At 48.3% G+C, this 20,793-nt stretch overlaps 1 protein-coding gene across 1 annotated transcript in view; it reads left to right on the top strand.

Annotated features, from left to right (window-relative positions):
• Positions 1-8,601: 8,601 nt before the first annotated feature.
• Positions 8,602-20,793, top strand: part of LOC141176217 (uncharacterized) — a 32,246-nt gene continuing 20,054 nt past the window's right edge. The window contains exon 1 of the mRNA XM_073660202.1: positions 8,602-8,673. The gene's annotated coding sequence lies outside the window, so the exon portion shown is untranslated. The remainder of the gene's footprint in view (positions 8,674-20,793) is intronic.

Genomic DNA, 20,793 nt, shown 5'->3' on the forward strand with positions numbered 1-20,793 from the left:
ACCTTATTGTACCCCACTTCAACTCCCAAGGCAAAGTACGGTGACCCTAACACTGTATGATCCCCCAACTGTGACTCCCACACAGCCCTCCATACAGTATAATGGGCCTACATACAGTATAATGGCCCACACTAGCCCTCCAAACAGTATAATGGCCCCACACAGCCCTCCATACAGTATAATGGGCCTACATACAGTATAATGGCCCACACTAGCCCTCCAAACAGTATAATGGCCCCACACACCCCTCCAAACAGTATGATGGACCCCACACAAACCTTCACACCGTATAATTGCTTTCATACAGTATAACGGCCCCCCAAATAGCCCTCAAAATATCAAGTTATACAGATTTCTGATTCAAATGATGGACAGTATTCACACAGGTGGTCACCACCGATAATGTAACTATTAGAAACCAGGAAGGGTATTAGAAGAAAAGGTGTGTGAATAAAATGTAACTTTTATTAGTAAGATTAAAATATATTAGTTCAATTTCATACATCAAAAAGATGTATATAGGGCCACTGCTATGATGGATTTTAAGCAGTTATTCCTGACTACAATATGGCAGCACCAGTATGGATTTTCCAACCAATGTCCCTACAATTAAATGGTTGGGTATTATAATTTTATTGTCCCAACTGTCTTAGTTTGGACCTGTCAAATTATTTATAATATATGTGCCATATATTTAGATACAATCTAAATGCAAGAGTCGACCAGTGTAATCACCATTGATCAGCTTGCTGTTAGCCTCTCAGATGTGCCTGTGTAGCTGGTAAGTCAATGACAATGTTGCGTGGAGAGACATATATTAATATGGTGGTGCGATCCTGTAACAGGGAGTTGTAACATAGGCCACAATTGTATCTTCTTAAGCAGCTAATATCCCATCTAAGATAGGTCGCTACATGCGTATGGAGATTTAACCAGCACGTACAGCGGTATGTCTCCCTGTCTCCTCAAATACCCCACACATTGGCCGCGTGCCGATAGTATACACGCGGTCAGTGCCGCTGGTTTGTCCGGCAGAGACAGTCTCGTGAGTATCATGCATGTATCACCCTGTCTCTCCTACAGCGTTCTCACTCTGATCATGTGCAGGTGGTACGCACGTGGTCAGTGCCGTTTTATCGTTTCAGCCGGCAGGATTAAGTTAATATTGAGATAACAGCGGCACATGGCAGAGCCAAAAGACAGTATAGGAGATCTTAGTGTTATCTCACTATTAACTTAATCCTGCCGGCTGAAACGATAAAACGGCACTGACCACGTGCACATGATCAGAGTGAGAACGCTGTAGGAGAGACAGGGTGATACATGCATGATACTCACGAGACTGTCTCTGCCGGACAAACCAGCGGCATCTTCCAGCCACGGGGCAGCAGCAGCTGGTTTTCTTCATGCCTACATAGGAGTTGTACCTGTCACAACTCCATCAGGTGAGTGTAACCAGCACTCTCTTACTCTCCCTCCATAGGGTATCACCCTATTGTGCGCTCTGTTTCCCACATTTAGATCTACATTCTCGAAAAATGAAAACGCCGCGGCTTTCGGATCTCGGAAAGTGGCGACACAAGCAAATTATTTTTACAAATTTCTGTTTTTTTTTTCATCACTTAAATATAAATCCTATAAATCGTCACTTAAGTAGAACAGATGAAGCTTTACTACCTCCTGCTCCAGCTCCAGCACTTCACCGCTGCCGCTGATCTTTAGTCACTGGCTTCAAGGGTGACATCATGACTGCAGCTCTGCAGCCAATCACTAGGCTCAGTGGCCCATGCTGACAGAGCTTCTAAGCTCAGTGATTGGCTGCAGCAATGATGTGTGCTGAAGTTGAGCCATCACCCCTGCAGCCTGTCACAATAGAGCACAGGAAGCGCTGAAGATCCAGAGCTGGAGCCGCAGGAGAAAGTAAAGCTCTGTGTGTTTTCTCTACCACTGGGAACCTCCTATATATTACATAAAAACATTCCTGAAAACCCCTTTAATCTGACTTTATAGAAAAAGTCTATATCCGGCTACTGTCCTCCCCTCATGAATCACAAAATATGCCAAGTGTGAACAACTCCTGTCCCCAAATGAGGACTTGCAGGCTATCAGTTGATAGTCGGGGGTCCGGCAGTGAACACCCTCAGCAATCAGCTGTGTTTTGCTGGACGTAGTGGCCTCTCCAGGACACATGTGGTATTACATGGCTCGTTTCAGAATAATATGTAATATGTAATACATGATATCTTGAAGTCTTCCAGAAGAAGATATTGGCAGACAGGTAATGACTTATTACCTACCAGCCATTGTCTCCTTTATCACTCGCTAGTTCTTATACACATTTGGATGATTTCACATCTTCGTTGGAAGCCGTATTAGGAACCTCCATCGCAGATTTTATCTTTTAGGATGAGTTCTCAGCCAACAGCTATTTGGCCATTGTTCACATGACGTAAGCCTACGTTATATACACCAATATGCAGCAGGATACACGAGATCCAGGGAAATATCCGATCGCCAAAAATGGGGTCAAGAATGGTATGTGGGGCCTTCTCATCCCCCAATCCTGGTATGTGTGGCCCCCTCATCCCCCAATCCTGGTATGCATAGCCCCCTCATCCCCCAATCCTGGTATGTATGGCCTCCTCACCCCCTAATCCTGGTATGTGTGGCCCCATCACTGCACACACAAAAAATAAACACTTATACTCACCTTCCTTCCTCACCTCTGCTCCAGAGCTGCTGAGTTCTGTCTGCCAGCAGTTCATGTTGGTATCTGAGCAGCGCGCGCTCTCAGTTGTTGAGGTGAGCTGCTGCCGGCATATTCACTCCTCTCCACGCCGGGACCATGAGCGTTGACAAGCGTGAATATGCATTCTCTTTAGTAGCGGGCACTGTAAGTTGGAGCCACGGCTCAGCGCTCCTCCGTGCCCGCTACTAAAGAGAATGAATATTCCCTCTTCTCCATGCCCATGGAAGTGGAGAAGAGGGAATATTCATGTCCCTTTAGCAGCGGGCACACGTGGTAGCTACAGCAGCCGCTACTGCGTGTGCCCGCTCCTCCGCCGCCGCAACCTCCCACCCCCCCAATACTCACCTATCCTCCTCGCTCCCCCCGAGGCTCACGGGCCCCATAGCAGTAGTGTGGCCTGCCACCATTGGCGGTACGCCACTAATTATGGCTTACAGCCAATGAAATCACAAAAGTCATTATCTCAGTAAATTAAAATACTTTATAACATCAGCTTGAAAAATGTTTTTAAAATCCGAAATGTTGGCCTACTGACATGTATGTTCAGTAAATGCACTCAGTACTTGGTCGGGGCTCCTTTTGCATCAATTTCTGCATCAATGCGGCAATGTGGCATGGAGGCGATCAGCCTGTGGCACTGCTGAGGTGTTATGGAAGCCCAGGTTGCTTTGATAGCAGCCTTCAGTTCGTCTGCATTGTTGGGTTTGGCGTCTCTTATCTTTCTCTTGACAATACCCCATAGATTCTCTATAATAGATTCTCTATGGGGTTAAGGTCATGTGAGTTTGCTGACCAATTAAGCAGAGTGATACTGTTGCTTTTAAACCAGGCATTGGTACTTTTGGCAGTGTGGACAGGGGCCAAGTCCTGCTGGAGAATGAAATTTCCATCTCCAAAAAGCTTGTCGGCAGAGGGAAGCATGACGTGCTGTAAAATGTCCTGGTAGACGGCCGGCTGACTTTGGTGTTGATAAAACACAGTGGACCTACACCAGCAGATGACATGGCTCCCCAAACCATCACTGGTTGTGGAAACTTCACACTAGACCTCAAGCAGCTTGGATTTTGTGCCTCTTCACTCTTCCTCCAGACTCTGAGACCTTGTGGAGTGTGTCAATGACTGCCTTCTGGACATCTGTCAAGTCAGCAGTCTTCCCCATGATTGTGGAGCCTACTGAAACAGACTATGGGACATTTTTAAACACTTAGGAAGCCGTTGCAGGTGTTTTTTGTTAATTATTCTAATTTACTGAGATAATGACTTTTGTGTTTTCATTGGCTGTAAGCCATAATCGTCAACATTAACAGAAATAAACACTTGAAATAGATCCCTCTGTGTGTAATGACTCTATATAATATATGAGTTTCACTTTTTGTATTGAAGAACTCAAATAAATTATCTTTTTGATGATATTGTAATTTAGTGAGATGCACCTGCATATGATGACTGTTGCCCCCAGTGGAATATATGCGGTGTCTATTTTGGGATATTTTAGTATACCCATGATGATACTACAGACAGCCATTATACCTGGAATGGCCTCTTCCATGCGTGCCTTGCTTTTTTTTGCTTACATGTCTAACAATCACATATGTGTTGTGTCCCTTCCCCCATCATCCTATTCTTCTATTGCTGAATAAATATGATAGATTTTATACTCCTTGGACTCCTTTGATGGTCTTTTACCCTGCGGGGTTTTCTCTCATATATGGACTCACTGTGTGGTGGTGATGGTAGAGGACATTGTGTAGCAGGATCATTTTGGCCTTGTATAGTAGTAATTTTGGGAATATTGGTCTTTGTATAGTGTATTTTAGATTAGTAACAGTGGTATACTGTAATTATATATGTATAAATCCTCTTTTAAGTGGCAGGGAGGTTATATGGGGAAACATGTACTTTGGGGCTGGGGTCCCTGATCTCTTAGGACCCCAGCAACGCTCCTGCACTGGGGAAAAGCAGGGTCTGGAGGCCACTTTAATATCATCATTTTATGGATATGACGCCAAAGAAACTAATGAAGTGCTTTGCAAAGTGCCAGAATTTTCACAATTCTGAAAAAAAATTGTAAGTTTAGTTCCACTATAAGTGATGTTAATTCTCTTCTGAGAGCTAACCTTCTGAGACAGTTTATCAATGCGCTGTGTGAATTGTCACATTAAGCTTTGCTACATCTATACATAGTGAAGCTCAGGATCAAAATGCTGCAGGTCCCATCTCTTCTACAGAACAATCCCATGGAAATAAAGCTGATCATTTTATCAGACGGGATCATTAGAACTTACCTGGTTGGATCCTTTGTTTCTGGTGGTTTCTTTCCCAGGTCGTCATTAAGGCCCTTTACAATAAGCTCCAAAAACTCATCGGACTTTCTGAATCTTTCAAGCGTTTTCTCCATCACAGAAAGGACAGAAAGGAGGCGCTTATCCTGGCAGAGGAGAATCACAGATATATTGTTCTACATCTTCCAGATGTTTGGATTTATCTACAGACTAATGATTAATCTCGCATGAAGAATGATAATATTATAAGAGATCACAATTTTTGGGTAAAATTATTCAGTTTTAAAAGAATATATATATAGCAATTACATTATTCTGACAAGACCAATTTTTTGTTTTTTTCCTCCCCTTTTTCCCAAAAAATATAACTTTGTTTTTTCATTAACAGACGGAGGGCTTGTGTTTTGTGGGACTAGTTGTTCTTTGGAACGACAACATTCAATTTACCACATAAAGTATTGAAAAATGGGGGAAAAAATCAAAGTAAGGTTATTATTTTTGTTTCTTTGTTTTTTTTTTATGAACATTTAAAAAAAAATGTGGTTTGTGAGACCATTTTCATCTTGCGAAGACCTAATTTTATAAAATGATCCCATTGATGGAGTTGTCGGCTTCTTCTTGTGGAGAGATCAGTAGTTACAAGTTTCTGATTGCATTTTTGGGAGGGAAGTAGAGTGACCCCAAAAACCACAACCACAACCCTGGCACTTTACTGTCCTTTACAGCATTGACCCGACGTGTAATAGATTTATATATAATGAAAGATTGTACTTATGTCAATGCAGCAGAAACTAATATTGTTTTACGCTTTTCCTTTTTTATAGTTGGCCAGAAAACCGCAGAACCTTAAGCAGAAAATGACATGAATGAGAACATCTGCCCGGCTTGTACCGGATCCGGGGGTGTTACGTACAAGGCGAAGCTCCCAGAATAAGGATTTGCTTCATTTTGGTGCAGAGTTTCTAGTAGTTTCTGGTTACTACTGTTACAGGCAGATGCCGTCTGCATAATACAGCCAGCACAGCCTCAACCCCTCCATGCATGTGGACCCCGGCACAAACACTCCGGTACATCCTTTTATGCTAAGACATTAATAATTCTACAATTATCACCCACAACTTATATACAGAAACCTCCCAACCGTCCCCGATCCAATGGGACTGTCCGGCGGTCGCTGGAGGTCGGGGCTATGTCCTGACGAGCTGTGTTCTGTCAGGACAGTCTGTGTAGTACAAGAACGTCTCATGCCGAGCTGCTGTGATCGCTCCTGGAGAGGGGCAGCATCCGCTCCGTATGCCTCGTACACGCCCAGCTCCGCTCCGCACGCCTCGTACACACACGGCTCCGCTCCGCACGCCTCGTACACACGCGGCTCCGCACGCCTCGTACACGCGCGGCTCTGCTCCGTACGCCTCGTACACGCGCGGCTCCGCTCCGTACGCCTCGTACACGCGCGGCTCCGCTCCGTACGCCTCGTACACGCGCGGCTCCGCTCCGTACGCCTCGTACACGCGCGGCTCCGCTCCGTAAGCCTCGTACACGCGCGGCTCCGCTCCGTACGCCTCGTACACGCGCGGCTCCGCTCCGTACGCCTCGTACACGCGCGGCTCCGCTCCGTACGCCTCGTACACGCGCGGCTCCGCTCCGTACGCCTCGTACACGCGCGGCTCCGCTCCGTACGCCTCGTACACGCGCGGCTATGCTCCGTACGCCTCGTACACGCGCGGCTCCGCTCCGTACGCCTCGTACACGCGCGGCTCCGCTCCGTACGCCTCGTACACGCGCGGCTCCGCTCCGTACGCCTCGTACACGCGCGGCTCCGCTCCGTACGCCTCGTACACGCGCGGCTCCGCTCCGTACGCCTCGTACACGCGCGGCTCCGCTCCGTACGCCTCGTACACGCGCGGCTCCGCTCCGTAAGCCTCGTACACGCGCGGCTCCGCTCCGTACGCCTCGTACACGCGCGGCTCCGCTCCGTACGCCTCGTACACGCGCGGCTCCGCTCCGTACGCCTCGTACACGCGCGGCTCCGCTCCGTACGCCTCGTACACGCGCGGCTCCGCTCCGTACGCCTCGTACACGCGCGGCTCCGCTCCGTACGCCTCGTACACGCGCGGCTATGCTCCGTACGCCTCGTACACGCGCGGCTCCGCTCCGTACGCCTCGTACACGCGCGGCTCCGCTCCGTACGCCTCGTACACGCGCGGCTCCGCTCCGTACGCCTCGTACACGCGCGGCTCCGCTCCGTACGCCTCGTACACGCGCGGCTCCGCTCCGTACGCCTCGTACACGCGCGGCTCCGCTCCGTACGCCTCGTACACGCGCGGCTCCGCTCCGTACGCCTCGTACACGCGCGGCTCCGCTCCGTACGCCTCGTACACGCGCGGCTCCGCTCCGTACGCCTCGTACACGCGCGGCTCCGCTCCGTAAGCCTCGTACACGCGCGGCTCCGCTCCGTACGCCTCGTACACGCGCGGCTCCGCTCCGTACGCCTCGTACACGCGCGGCTCCGCTCCGTACGCCTCGTACACGCGCGGCTCCGCTCCGTACGCCTCGTACACGCGCGGCTATGCTCCGTACGCCTCGTACACGCGCGGCTCCGCTCCGTACGCCTCGTACACGCGCGGCTCCGCTCCGTACGCCTCGTACACGCGCGGCTCCGCTCCGTACGCCTCGTACACGCGCGGCTCCGCTCCGTACGCCTCGTACACGCGCGGCTCCGCTCCGTACGCCTCGTACACGCGCGGCTCCGCTCCGTACGCCTCGTACACGCGCGGCTCCGCTCCGTACACCTCGTACACGCGCGGCTCCGCTCCGTACAGCTCGTACACGCGCGGCTCCGCTCCGTACACCTCGTACACGCGCGGCTCCGCTCCGTACACCTCGTACACGCGCGGCTATGCTCCGTACGCCTCGTACACGCGCGGCTCTGCTCCGTACGCCTCGTACACGCGCGGCTCTGCTCCGTACGCCTCGTACACGCGCGGCTCTGCTCCGTACGCCTCGTACACGCGCGGCTCTGCTCCGTACGCCTCGTACACACGCGGCTCTGCTCCGTACGCCTCGTACACACGCGGCTCTGCTCCGTACGCCTCGTACACACGCGGCTCCGCTCCGTACACCTCGTACACACGCGGCTCCGCTCCGTACACCTCGTACACACACGGCTCTGCTCCGTACACCTCGTACACACACGGCTCCGCTCCGTACACCTCGTACACACACGGCTTCGCTCCGTACACCTCGTACACACACGGCTCTGCTCCGTACACCTCGTACACACACGGCTCTGCTCCGTACACCTCGTACACACACGGCTCTGCTCCGTACACCTCGTACACACACGGCTCTGCTCCGTACACCTCGTACACACGCGGCTCTGCTCCGTACACCTCGTACACACGCGGCTCTACTCCGTACACCTCGTACACACGCGGCTCTGCTACATCCACACTGTAAACCCCTCCTGACCCCACACATAAACTTCAGCTCATCCAGCACCATGACAACCAGCACAGCAGAGTCCTGCATCCACTGAGGCCCCTGATCATGTGACCCCTGACTCCTCCCCTCCTGTGACCTCATCACAGCTCCTGTGCGCATAGAGCAGCCATATATGTGGTGGCGGCTCTGCAGGTGGAGGTATGTGGAGACCCCCATTACTGGGCGCAGGGGGCATTAACCCCTTCAGCACGGAGACACTTTGGGGGTCTTGTGCTGCCCCTTTATAAGAATCATAAGGTTTTTGTTCTGTTTCCTGTAATAGATACATACGACCCAACTATGGAGACAGGAAGGGAGGAAACGTATTGTTCTCATAGTACAGGACCCCTTTACTGCCCCACAGTGTAATGCCCCCATTATACCCCTTATGCAGTATGTATGATGCCCCACACAGTGTAATGCCCCCATTATGCCCCCACACAGTCTAATGCCCCCATTATGCCCCTTATGCAGGATGTATGATGCCCCCACACAGTGTAATGCCCCCATTATGCCCCTTATGCAGGATGTATGATGCCCCCACACAGTGTAATGCCCCCATTATGCCCCTTATGCAGGATGTATGATGCCCCCACACAGTGTAATGCCCCCATTATGCCCCTTATGCAGGATGTATGATGCCCCCCACACAGTGTAATGCCCCCATTATGCCCCTTATGCAGGATGTATGATGCCCCCGACAGTGTAATGCCCCCATTATGCCCCTTATGCAGGATGTATGATGCCCCCACACAGTGTCATGCCCCCATTATGCCCCTTATGCAGGATGTATGATGCCCCCGACAGTGTAATGCCCCCATTATGCCCCTTATGCAGGATGTATGATGCCCCCACACAGTGTAATGCCCCCATTATGCCCCTTATGCAGGATGTATGATGCCCCCGACAGTGTAATGCCCCCATTATGCCCCTTATGCAGGATGTATGATGCCCCCACACAGTGTAATGCCCCCATTATGCCCCTTATGCAGGATGTATGATGCCCCCACACAGTGTAATGCCCCCATTATGCCCCTTATGCAGGGTGTATGATGCCCCCACACAGTGTAATGCCCCCATTATGCCCCTTATGCAGGATGTATGATGCCCCCACACAGTGTAATGCCCCCATTATGCCCCTTATGCAGGATGTATGATGCCCCCACACAGTGTAATGCCCCCATTATGCTCCTTATGCAGTATGTATGATGCCCCCCACACAGTGTAATGCCTCCATTATGCCCCTTATGCAGGATGTATGATGCCCCCACACAGTATAATGCCCCCATTATGCCCCTTATGCAGGATGTATGATGCCCCCACTCAGTGTAATGCCCCCATTATGCTCCTTATGCAGGATGTATGATGCCCCCACACAGTGTAATGCCCCCATTATGCCCCTTATGCAGGATGTATGATGCCCCCACACAGTGCAATGCCCCCATTATGCCCCTTATGCAGTATGTATGATGCCCCCACAGTGTAATGCCCCCATTATGGCCATTATACAGTATGTATGATGCCCCTCACACAGTGTAATGCCCCATTATGCCCCTTATGCAGTATGTATGATGCCCCCACAGTGTAATGCCCCCATTATGTCCCTTATGCAGGATGTATGATGCCCCTCACACAGTGTAATGCCCCCATTATGTCACTTATGCAGGATGTATGATGCCTCCACACAGTGTAATGCCCCCATTATGCTCTTTTTGCAATATGTTTGATGCCCCCCATACAGAGTAATGTTCCTACACTACCACCTTCCCCCCCACACACAGTATAATGTTCCCATAGTATCGCTTGAGGTCCTGCAGTTGGAATAAGCCCTGAGGTTTTACAGTTGAAATAATCCCTCTGGAGTTTTCCCTCTGCCTGCTCCCCTACATGTATACCCTCGAGCATGTATACTTGCATGTAGGGGAGCAGGCCTTACTAGAGATCGAGGCTTTGTACAGTAATATACTGCATGAGGATGATATCAGAGGAGCATGAGATTTACCAATTATTCTTATGGTAGCATGAGACGGACTTTACAACCCACAGAGGTTGATCAGGTAGTGCAGCTAATCTAGGATGGCACATCAATGCGAGCTGTGGTAAGAAGGTTTGCTGTGTCTGTTAGCGTAGTGTCCAGTGGCTGGAGGCACTACCAGAAGACAGGCCAGTACACCAGGAGACGTGGAGGGGGCCGTATGAGGACAACAACCCAGGAGCAGGACCGCTACCTCCGCCTTTGTGCAAGGAGGAGCACTGCCAGAGGGCCCGACGTCCACAGATGGTGGTTGTGCTCACAGCCCAACACCGTGCAGGACGCTTGGCATTTACCACAGAACACCAGGATTAGCAAAGTCGCTACTGGCGCCCTGTGCTCTTCACAGATAAAAGCAGTTTCACACTGAGCACATGTGACAGACAAGTCTGGAGATGCCGTGGAGAGCGATCTGCAGCCTGCAACATCCTTCAGCATGACCGGTTTGGCAGTGGGTCAGTAATGGTGTGGGGTGGCATTTCTTTGGAGGGCTGCACAGCCCTTCATATGCTCGCCAGAGGTAGCCTGACTGCCATTAGGTACCGAGATGAGATCCTCAGACCCCTTGTGAGACCATATGCTGGTGTGGTTGGCCCTGCGTTCCTCTTAATGCAGGACAATGCCAGACCCCATGTGGCTGGAGTGTGTCAGCAGTTCCTGCAAGATGAAGGCATTGAAGCTATGGACTGGCCCTCCTGTTCCCTAGACCTGAATCCGATTGAGCTCATCTGGGACATCATGTCTCGCTCCATCCATTGCACCACTGACTGTCCAGGAGTTGGCGGATGCTTTAGTCCAGGTCTGGGAGGAGATCGCACAGGAGACCATCCGCAACCTCATCAGAAGCATGCCCAGGCGTTGTAGGGAGGTCATACAGGCACGTGGAGGCCACACACAATACTGAGCCTCATTTTGACTTGTTTTAAGGACATTACATCAAAGTTGGATCAGCCTATAGTGTGTTTTTCCACTTTAATTTTTGGGGTGACTCCAAATCCAGGCCTCCATTGGTTAATAAATTTGATTTCCATTGATGATTTTTATGTGACTTTGTCGTCAGCACATTCAACTTTGTACAGAACGAAGTATTCAATGAGAATATTTCATTCATTCAGATCTAGGATGTGTTATTTGAGTGTTCCCTTTATTTTTTTGAGCAGTGTGTGTATATATATTTATTATAAATACGCACACATATACTGCTCAAAAAATAAAGGGATTCAGGTCTGGGGAACGGGCGGGCCAGTCCATAGCTTCAATGCCTTCATCTTGCAGGAACTGCTGACACACTCCAGTCACATGAGGTCTGGCATTGTCCTGCATTAGGAGAAACCCAGGGCCAACCGCACCAGCATATGGTCTCACAAGGGGTCTGAGGATCTCATCTTGGTACCTAATGGCAGTCAGGCTACCTCTGGCGAGCACATGGAGGGCTGTGCGTCCCTCCAAAGAAATGCCACCCATACCATTACTGACCCACTGCCAAACAAGTCATGCTGAAGGATGTTGCAGGCAGCAGATCGCTCTCCACGGCGTCTCCAGACTCTGTCACATGTGCTCAGTGTGAACCTGCTTTCATCTGTGAAGAGCACAGGGCGCCAGTGGCGACTTTGCCAATCCTGGTGTTCTGTGGCAAATGTCAAGCATCCTGCACGGTGTTGGGCTGTGAGCACAACCCCCATCTTTGGACGTCGGCCCCTCATACCACCCTCATGGAGTCGGTTTCTAACCGTTTGTGCAGACACATGCACATTTGTGGCCTGCTGGAGGTCATTTTGCAGGGCTCTGGCAGTGCTCCTCCTGTTTCTCCTTGCACACAGGAGGAGGTAACAGTCCTGCTGCTGGGTTGTTGCCCTCCTATGGCTCCATCCACATCTCCTGGTATCTGCTCCATGCTCTGGACACTGTGGTGACTGACACAGCTACACTTCTTGCCACAGCTCGCACTGATGTGCCATCCTGGATGAACTGCACTACCTGAGCAACTTCTGTGGGTTGTACTGTAGACACCGCCTCATGCTACTGTACCTCTAGGGGTGAGAGCAATGGCAAAATGAAAAAGTGACCAAAACAACAGCCAAAAAGGATGAGAACAGAGAGATGGTCTGTGGTCACCACCTGCAGAACCGCTCCTTTATAGGGGTATCTTGCTAATTGCCGATCATTTCTACCAGTTGTCTGTACCATTTGCACAACAGCAGGAGAAATTGATTCACAATCAGTTTTGCTTCATAACTGGACAGGTAGATTGCACAGAAGTGTTATTGGCTTGGAGTTACATTGTGATGTTTAAGTGTTCCCTTTATTTTTTGAGCAGCGTGTGTGTATATATATATAATATATTTACATATTTTTATTGATCATATATATTGTGCAAGACAAATTTGTTTTGCATCAAGTTGAAGATGACTACGGAATTGCACCCAATTCCACAAATTATATACTATTATCCAAATGATCAAAGGTTCATTATTATGCCATCAAGTTTAGTTGATTTGATAATCAGAATTATACTATATCAAATAATAAAGGAGATTATTTATGAAAAATTCTAAAGTGACTAGTGCATCAAATAGATAACAATTGATCATATCATATACTGTGTATAAAAATAATAAATAAACGATACAACAAAGATACCACCTATAAAGTACTCTTGTGCCATATTTCGATATGAAATTTATATAAGATTGATAGATTATTAATTACTAGAGATGAGCAAATGTTTTGATGTTCCGGTTCGGCAAATAAACCTGTAACATCAAAAAAATGCAAGCACCACACCTAAAATCGACTCCAGGTCTTTTATTTGCTTAATTGAGAATGAGATAACGAAGGGATTGCCCACACCTGTCCATGAAATAGCCTTGGAGTCAATTGTCCAATTACTTTTGGTCCCTTTAAAAACAGGGTTGCACATGTTAAGGAGCTGAAACTCCTAAACCCTTCATCCAATTTTAATGTGGATACCCTCAAATGAAAGCTGAAAGTCTGAACTTCAACTGCATCTGAATTGTTTAGTTTAAAATTCATTGTGGTAATGTCTAGAACCAAAATTAGAAAAATATTGTCTCTGTCCAAATATATATGGACCTAACTGTATATGTTCTGCTCTGCGTTTTTTCTATTTTCTTACAGTACACACCACGTACAATTTACTGCACGCTTTGCATTCAATTATATATACAACATGATTACTGTTGCAATATTTATGCAGCTGTGGAGACATTTTTTGAGACCTGAACTAAATTACTCATGCCACAGCCATTTTGACCACATTTAAAAAATTTTTTGCAATTTAGCCATGCATGTCTTTGTCTCACAGTATTAGATCTCTTTGGGGATAAAATGTCTCCCCAAGATGATTGTCTCTTTGCCACAATTGAACACCCTGACTTCAGAATCTCAGATCTGACACTGTCATCATGCAATATGGGCAAATATTTATTTATTATTTTTTTTAATCTTATTAAATTGTAGACTAAATGTTAAAGCTAATGCTGGTTTCATTATCTTTTTTTCATCAGTTTCACTCTCAGAGACATCAATTAGTTTTTCAATCACAAGCAAGAATAGAAGGAAAGGCAGCACTCACCCAGTCTTCTTTAAAACGTTCCTTTATTTTTGTGCGCGGAGGTTTGGACCCGTTGAAGCGCCGGAAGGCAGCGAAACGGCCGTTGTCACTTTTTTCCTCTCCCCCGCACACCCTTCGGGGTCTCAGTCCAATGCTGCACGCTGAATTGCTCCACACACAAAAATAAAGGAACGTTTTAAAGAAGACTGGGTGAGTGCTGCCTTTCCTTCTATTCTTGCTTGTGATTGAAATATTTCTTGGATGTGCACCACCGTTTAAGTCTTGAAGCACATAGTCTGAATTATGCCCTGGTGATTGATCTTCTGAATAAACAGTGTGGTGGCAGAATGTTTCTCTTGCATTTGAATCAATTAGTTTTTCTCTGTCTCTTGTAGCTACGATCCTTGAAGCTCTGTCCAGAGTCCAGGGTGGGTAACCTCTCCTAATTAGTTTATCCCGACAAGTAGTGATTTCACTTTCTAGTTGTCAGCTTTACTGCAGTTACGCTTTATCCTGGGATACTCTCCCACTGGGATGGCTTTTATGGTGTGACACGGTTGACGGCTTGCAGCATGCAGTATCGTATTTCCTGAGCGGGGTTTAGAAAATGATGAAGTAGCTATACTTCCATTTCCCCCCTCCAGTCTGAGGTCCAAGAATGGAATTACAGTGGGGTGAGTATTGTATGTGAATGACAAATTAAAATCATTAAGATACTGTACAAATTCCGGTATGGCAGATATATTGCCCCTCCATATGAAGATCAAATCATCGATGTATCTGACATACCAGAGCAGACAATTCACATAAGGATTCGCAGAAGTATACAAACATTTATGCTCCCAGAAGGACATTATTAAGTTTGCGAGCGACGGGGAGTATTTAGCTCCCATGGAGACCCCCTTGCACTGAAGGAAAAAAACCTGCTTGTACATAAAAAAATATTAGTTATTAAAAATTGCACCTACAAGACAACATATTCACATAGATCAGAAGAATAAGCGCTGAATTTAAATATATGATACTTTAGTGTTTGGATAACAATATTATAGGGAATGCAAGTATACAATGACACTACATCGCAGCTAAGCCACGTGTAGTAAGGCTGCCATTCCATTTTAGATACCTGATTTAAGACATCCCTGGAGTCCTTTAAAAATCTTGCAGTTCTTTGAACTAATGGCTGCAGCAAATTATCCTTCCAATCCCCTATTAATTCAGTAACTGAGTTTATACCCGATACTATGAGTCTCATCGGGGGAGGAATTATATTTTTTTGTATGTTTGGCAGACCATATAAACCTGGCAACATTGGTTGCTCCACAATTAAATAATCCCTTTCTTTTTCAGTTATAACCTCTAGGGCAAAACCCTCTTGAATAATAGAATGGGTATCTATAACTAGCTTTTGTAATGCACACGCCCGGACTGACTGGCATGTGCGTGTATATGTAGTGATTCCACTGGACTGTACCGGAGAGTGCCAGGAGGGGCGTAACTAAGTATCTGCCAGATCCGACCAAGGTCGCACGACGGCATACGACGCCAGTGCACCAGGGAGGAACCGAGCTGAGGGACCCGGGTCTACTCCAGGTCAGACTCCGGACACGGCGGTTGGCCCACACCGGGGAATACAGGAACTGGAATGTTAGGCTGGCACACAGACTGGGGGAATAGGCGGACACGGCTGGTAAGCACGACTGGTATGCAGGCAGGGAGGTACTGGCAGGTACAACAGGTTGGTGCACAGAGTGGATAGGACCCAGTACAGACTGGGACTTCCGGAACAGAACCGCAGATGCGGTAGACAAACACAGCAGGGTGAGACCGCCCGGAGCGGCGGGCAAGAGCAGAGCAAGACGAGACCGCCAGGAGCGGAGAGTAAAGGGTCAGAGCAGAGCGAGACTGCCGGAGCGGCGAGCAAGGGGTCAGAGCAGAGCGAGACTGCCGGAGCGGTGAGCAAAGGGTCACCAGAGCGAGACTGCCGAAGCGGCGAGCAAAGGGTCAGCAGAGCGAGACTGCCGGAGCGGCGAGCAAAGGGTCAGCAGAGCGAGACTGCCGGAGCGGCGAGCAAAGGGTCAGCAGAGCGAGACTGCCGGAGCGGCGAGCAAAGGGTCAGCAGAGCGAGACTGCCGGAGCGGCGAGCAAAGGGTCAGCAGAGCGAGACTGCCGGAGCGGCGAGCAAAGGGTCAGCAGAGCGAGACTGCCGGAGCGGCGAGCAAAGGGTCAGCAGAGCGAGACTGCCGGAGCGACGAGCAAAGGGTCAGCAGAGCGAGACTGCCGGAGCGGCGAGCAAAGGGTCAGCAGAGCGAGACTGCCGGAGCGGCGAGCAAAGGGTCAGCAGAGCGAGACTGCCGGAGCGGCGAGCAAAGGGTCAGGGCAGAGCGAGACTGCCGGAGCGGCGAGCAAAGGGTCAGGGCAGAGCGAGACTGCCGGAACGGCGAGCAAAGGGTCAGGGCAGAGCGAGACTGCCGGAGCGGCGAGCAAAGGGTCAGGGCAGAGCGAGACTGCCGGAGCGGCGAGCAAAGGGTCAGGGCAGAGCGAGACTGCCGGAGCGGCGAGCAAAGGGTCAGGGCAGAGCGAGACTGCCGGAGCGGCGAGCAAAGGGTCAGGGCAGAGCGAGACTGCCGGAGCGGCGAGCAAAGGGTCAGGGCAGAGCGAGACTGCCGGAGCGGCGAGCAAAGGGTCAGGGCAGAGCGAGACTGCCGGAGCGGCGAGCAAAGGGTCAGGGCAGAGCGAGACTGCCGGAGCGGCGAGCAAAGGGTCAGGGCAGAGCGAGACTGCCGGAGCGGCGAGCAAAGGGTCAGGGCAGAGCGAGACTGCCGGAGCGGCGAGCAAAGGGTCAGGGCAGAGCGAGACTGCCGGAGCGGCGAGCAAAGGGTCAGGGCAGAGCGAGACTGCCGGAGAGACAGTCTGGACTGGAAATCAAATGCGCGCTCTTGCACAGTGGGAGATATACCACTATGCAAGGACGCCGCCAGGTATGTTACAGCTTTGATGTGGGATTATCTAGGACTTTTTTATATGTTGTTTTATCTGACAGCATTTGTAAATCATACATCTCTGCTTCCATTAACCGCTTCCGACCTCCCACTTGTAAGGCGGCGGTGTTCACACCGTGCAGTAACTGAGGCAGTGACCCAAGCAAGTCCAACATAAGCAGCTTTTATTCAGCACTCACGGGTAAAACAGAAAGTCCTCTGGTTTTCAGCCGGGTTAACATAAGTCCATAACAACGGTTGCCGTGGGCAACGGCTGCGCCGGGCTGCTCAGAGCCTGACTGGTGCAGAGCCTACCCAGGCGTAGGTTCAGCTACACACAGGCCCGCTAAGCCTTCCTGCTATGTCCCTAGCGGGTCCCAACACTGAACAACACTAATCCTTAATGCAGGGTTTTTAAAGGACCTGAGGCAAGAGCCACTGGAAAACCCGGGTTGGAGGGAGGAATCCGCCCCACTGCCTTCCTGTAGTCTCCTCCAAGAAATGAAGGCCCTGCCGGGTTTTACTAATCTGCCTTAGCCAGATAGCCTGACCAGGTCAATGCTCACCTTCATGCCTGCATTGCAGCCGCAGGTGTGTCGGTGGCTGCAATGCACTTCAATGGGTTTAATAGGTCTCTGTACACATTCTGGGGGATATATACCGTCCCTTGTATACGATCCCCGTCACTGCCTCACACACTGTACATAAACGTCGGTGCTGGCTGGGCTCTGTGCAGCGTCCACGTTTATGAACAATCGGCGGCCTCGCAGCGCTCAGGAACCCCAGGGTCCTGCAAGTGCTGCGGTTGCGGTGCAGAGCAACAGCTCTGACAGGTAACATCATCGGAACCTGATTGGATCAGGTCCCAATGATGCTAACCCTTTGCTATCTTCTATGCCGCGATCCATAGCGATTGCGGCATTTAGGAGATGGTGAGAGGAGAGGGGGTCGTCCACTCACCTTTCCGATGGCCCCCGTGATAGGACCTGGCGTCATGGCAGCAAGAGGTAATATGATGACTTCCTGGTCTGCCATGCACGGTGTCCTGCTAGAATCAGCCAGCAGCTGAGTCTAGCAGGAGATCTGACTGTGTAAAACTGTCTGCTCTCATGCAATGCAATACATGTCTATTGCATTGCGTAAGACTAGTGATCAGAAAAATAAAAATTGAAGTTCCATACAGGGACTAAGTAAAAATGTAAAAAAAAAAAAAAAGTATAAAAAAATGTTTTCAAACTGTTAAAAAAAAAAATATATATATATATATATATATATATCTCACAAAATAAAATTAAATAAATACGGTAAATAAACCAACAAATCAATATATTTATGCAAAAACAAAAAAAGTACATATGTTTGGTATCGCCGCATCCGGAACAACCCTATAAAACTGTTACACTAATTAACCCCTTCTGTAAACACCATAAAAAACGGAGCAAAAAGCTATGCTTTTACATGATACTGCCAAACAAAAACTGGAATAAAATACAATCAAAAAGCTAAATGGAAATAAAAATGTTACCGCTAAAAACGTCATCTTGTCCTGCAAAAAAAAAGCCGCCATGCAGCTCCATCAGCTGAAAGATAAAAAAGTTGTAGCTCTTTTGTAATTCTTTTGTCTATAAAATAGTTTTTATTGTGTAAAAGCGCCAAAACATAAAAAAACTATGTGTGGTATTACTGTAAACATGCTGACCCGAAGAATAACGCTGCCTTATCAATTTTACACTTGCGGAACGGTATTAAAAAAAACCTCAAAAAACAAATCCTGAATTGCTGTTTTTTGTTCATTGTACCTCCCAAAAAACAGAATAGAAAACGATCAAAAAATGTCACATGCCCAAAAATGGTTCCAATAATAACGTCAACTGGACCCGCAAAAAACAAGCCCTCACATGACTCTGTCGGCCAAAATCTGGAAAAATCATAGCTCTCAAAATATGGCGATGCAAAAACTAGATTTTGCAAAACAAAGCGTCTTTTAGTGTATGACAGCTGTCAATCATAAATACCCTATATAAATCTGGTATCACTGTAATAGCAACGACCCGAAGAATATAGTTGTCTAATCACTTATACCGCATGAGGAACGGCGTAAAAAATAAATAAAAACAATTTTTCACCTGCTGCTAATTTGTTCATTCTGCTTCCCAAAACAATGCAGTATGGCGCGTCTCCCGTTTATTCTGTGCTAAGCGCTTACACCGGGGTTTCCGTGTAAATCTCTGAAATACATGATTCAGACGGAACACCCGACGGAAGATTCCCTGTGATGAGGCTGATGGAGGCACCGTGTAGCCTATCATCCCACAGTGTCAGGTTTTTTTTAGACATGCGTAAAAGTGTGATTGGCCACAATTTTGTGCACCTCTGAAAAAAAGGACACCGCTAAACAGAGCCAAGACTGAGTCCTGAGTAACTCTGCTGCCTCACTATAGTGAATGGTTCCCTCGGGGGTTTCATCTGAATTACATCACTTGGAGATTTAGATGGAAACCCCGATGTAAGTGCCCAGCGTAGAGAGCCGGATAAACGTTATGTAAAATGTTCCCAATAAAAGCTTCAACTCAATCCACAAAAAAAGCAAGTCCCCACTCAGGTCTGTCATCTAGCGAAAATATAAGGGACTTTCAAGTTACTGGTAGCACAAAGGCTGTGGAAAAGCAAAATGGCCCTTGCCCCCCAAAAGAAATTCAGCAAATCCTGTGCTCCCAAGTCCAAATGCTCCCCTCCCTTCTGAGCCCCACAATGTGCCTAAACTATATTTGGGGTCCACATGTCTGGCATTCCTGTAGCGATGAGAGCCCGCCTAATTTACAGGTGCATGTCTACAGAAGCATGAGCTGGGCACAACGTACTGGTCACTACAACGTACTAGTCACTACAACGGCAGTTTGAAATTTTCACTCAGCAACATCCACTGCTGCATGTTTCTGGAAAACACGCATGAAGTGAAAATTGTCACTACACCTGTATGTAAATTTCCAAAGGGGTATAATTTCCAAAATGGGGTCACTTGCGGGGGGATTCTGCTCTTCTAGCACTTAGGGGCTCTGTATAGAGTCCTCAAACTATTCTACAATAATTTGTTCTCCAGGAGTCAAATAGCGCTCCCTCCCTCCTGAGTCTTGCCGTATGGCTAGGCGGTACTGTACAGCCACATATGGGGTATTGCCACGTTTAGAAGAAATTGTGTGACACATTTCGGCACCATTTTTACCCATTCCCCTCTGTGAAAATGTAAAATCTGAGGCTAAAACTATTTTTTTGTGGTAAAAATGTAATTATTTTTTCCTCACTGCCAAATGGTATAAATTTCTGTCACATGTGATGTAAATATGATCACTGCACCCCTAGATGAATTCATGAATTCATTGAGAGGTGTCGTTTGTAAAATGGAGTAATTTATGGGGGGGTTTCTTCTGTTCTGGGACCTCAGGGGCTCTCCCAGTGGGTCATATCACCTGCAAACCACAACAGTAAAATCTGCACTGTAACATGGCGCTCCTTCCCTTATGAGCTTTGCATTGTGCCTGCAAAGTAGTTTTCGACCACTTATGGGGTATTGATGTACTTAAGAGAAGCTGTTTAACATTTTCTCTTATTACCCCTTTTGAAAACTGCAAACTTGGGGTCAAAGTAACACTTGAATGGAAAAAATAGTAATATTTCATTTACTCAGCCCAATG

Source organism: Phyllobates terribilis, unplaced genomic scaffold (assembly GCF_046119375.1).
Source record: "Phyllobates terribilis strain yellow unplaced genomic scaffold, ASM4611937v1 Scaffold_17__1_contigs__length_24005725, whole genome shotgun sequence".
NCBI lineage: Eukaryota > Metazoa > Chordata > Amphibia > Anura > Dendrobatidae > Phyllobates > Phyllobates terribilis.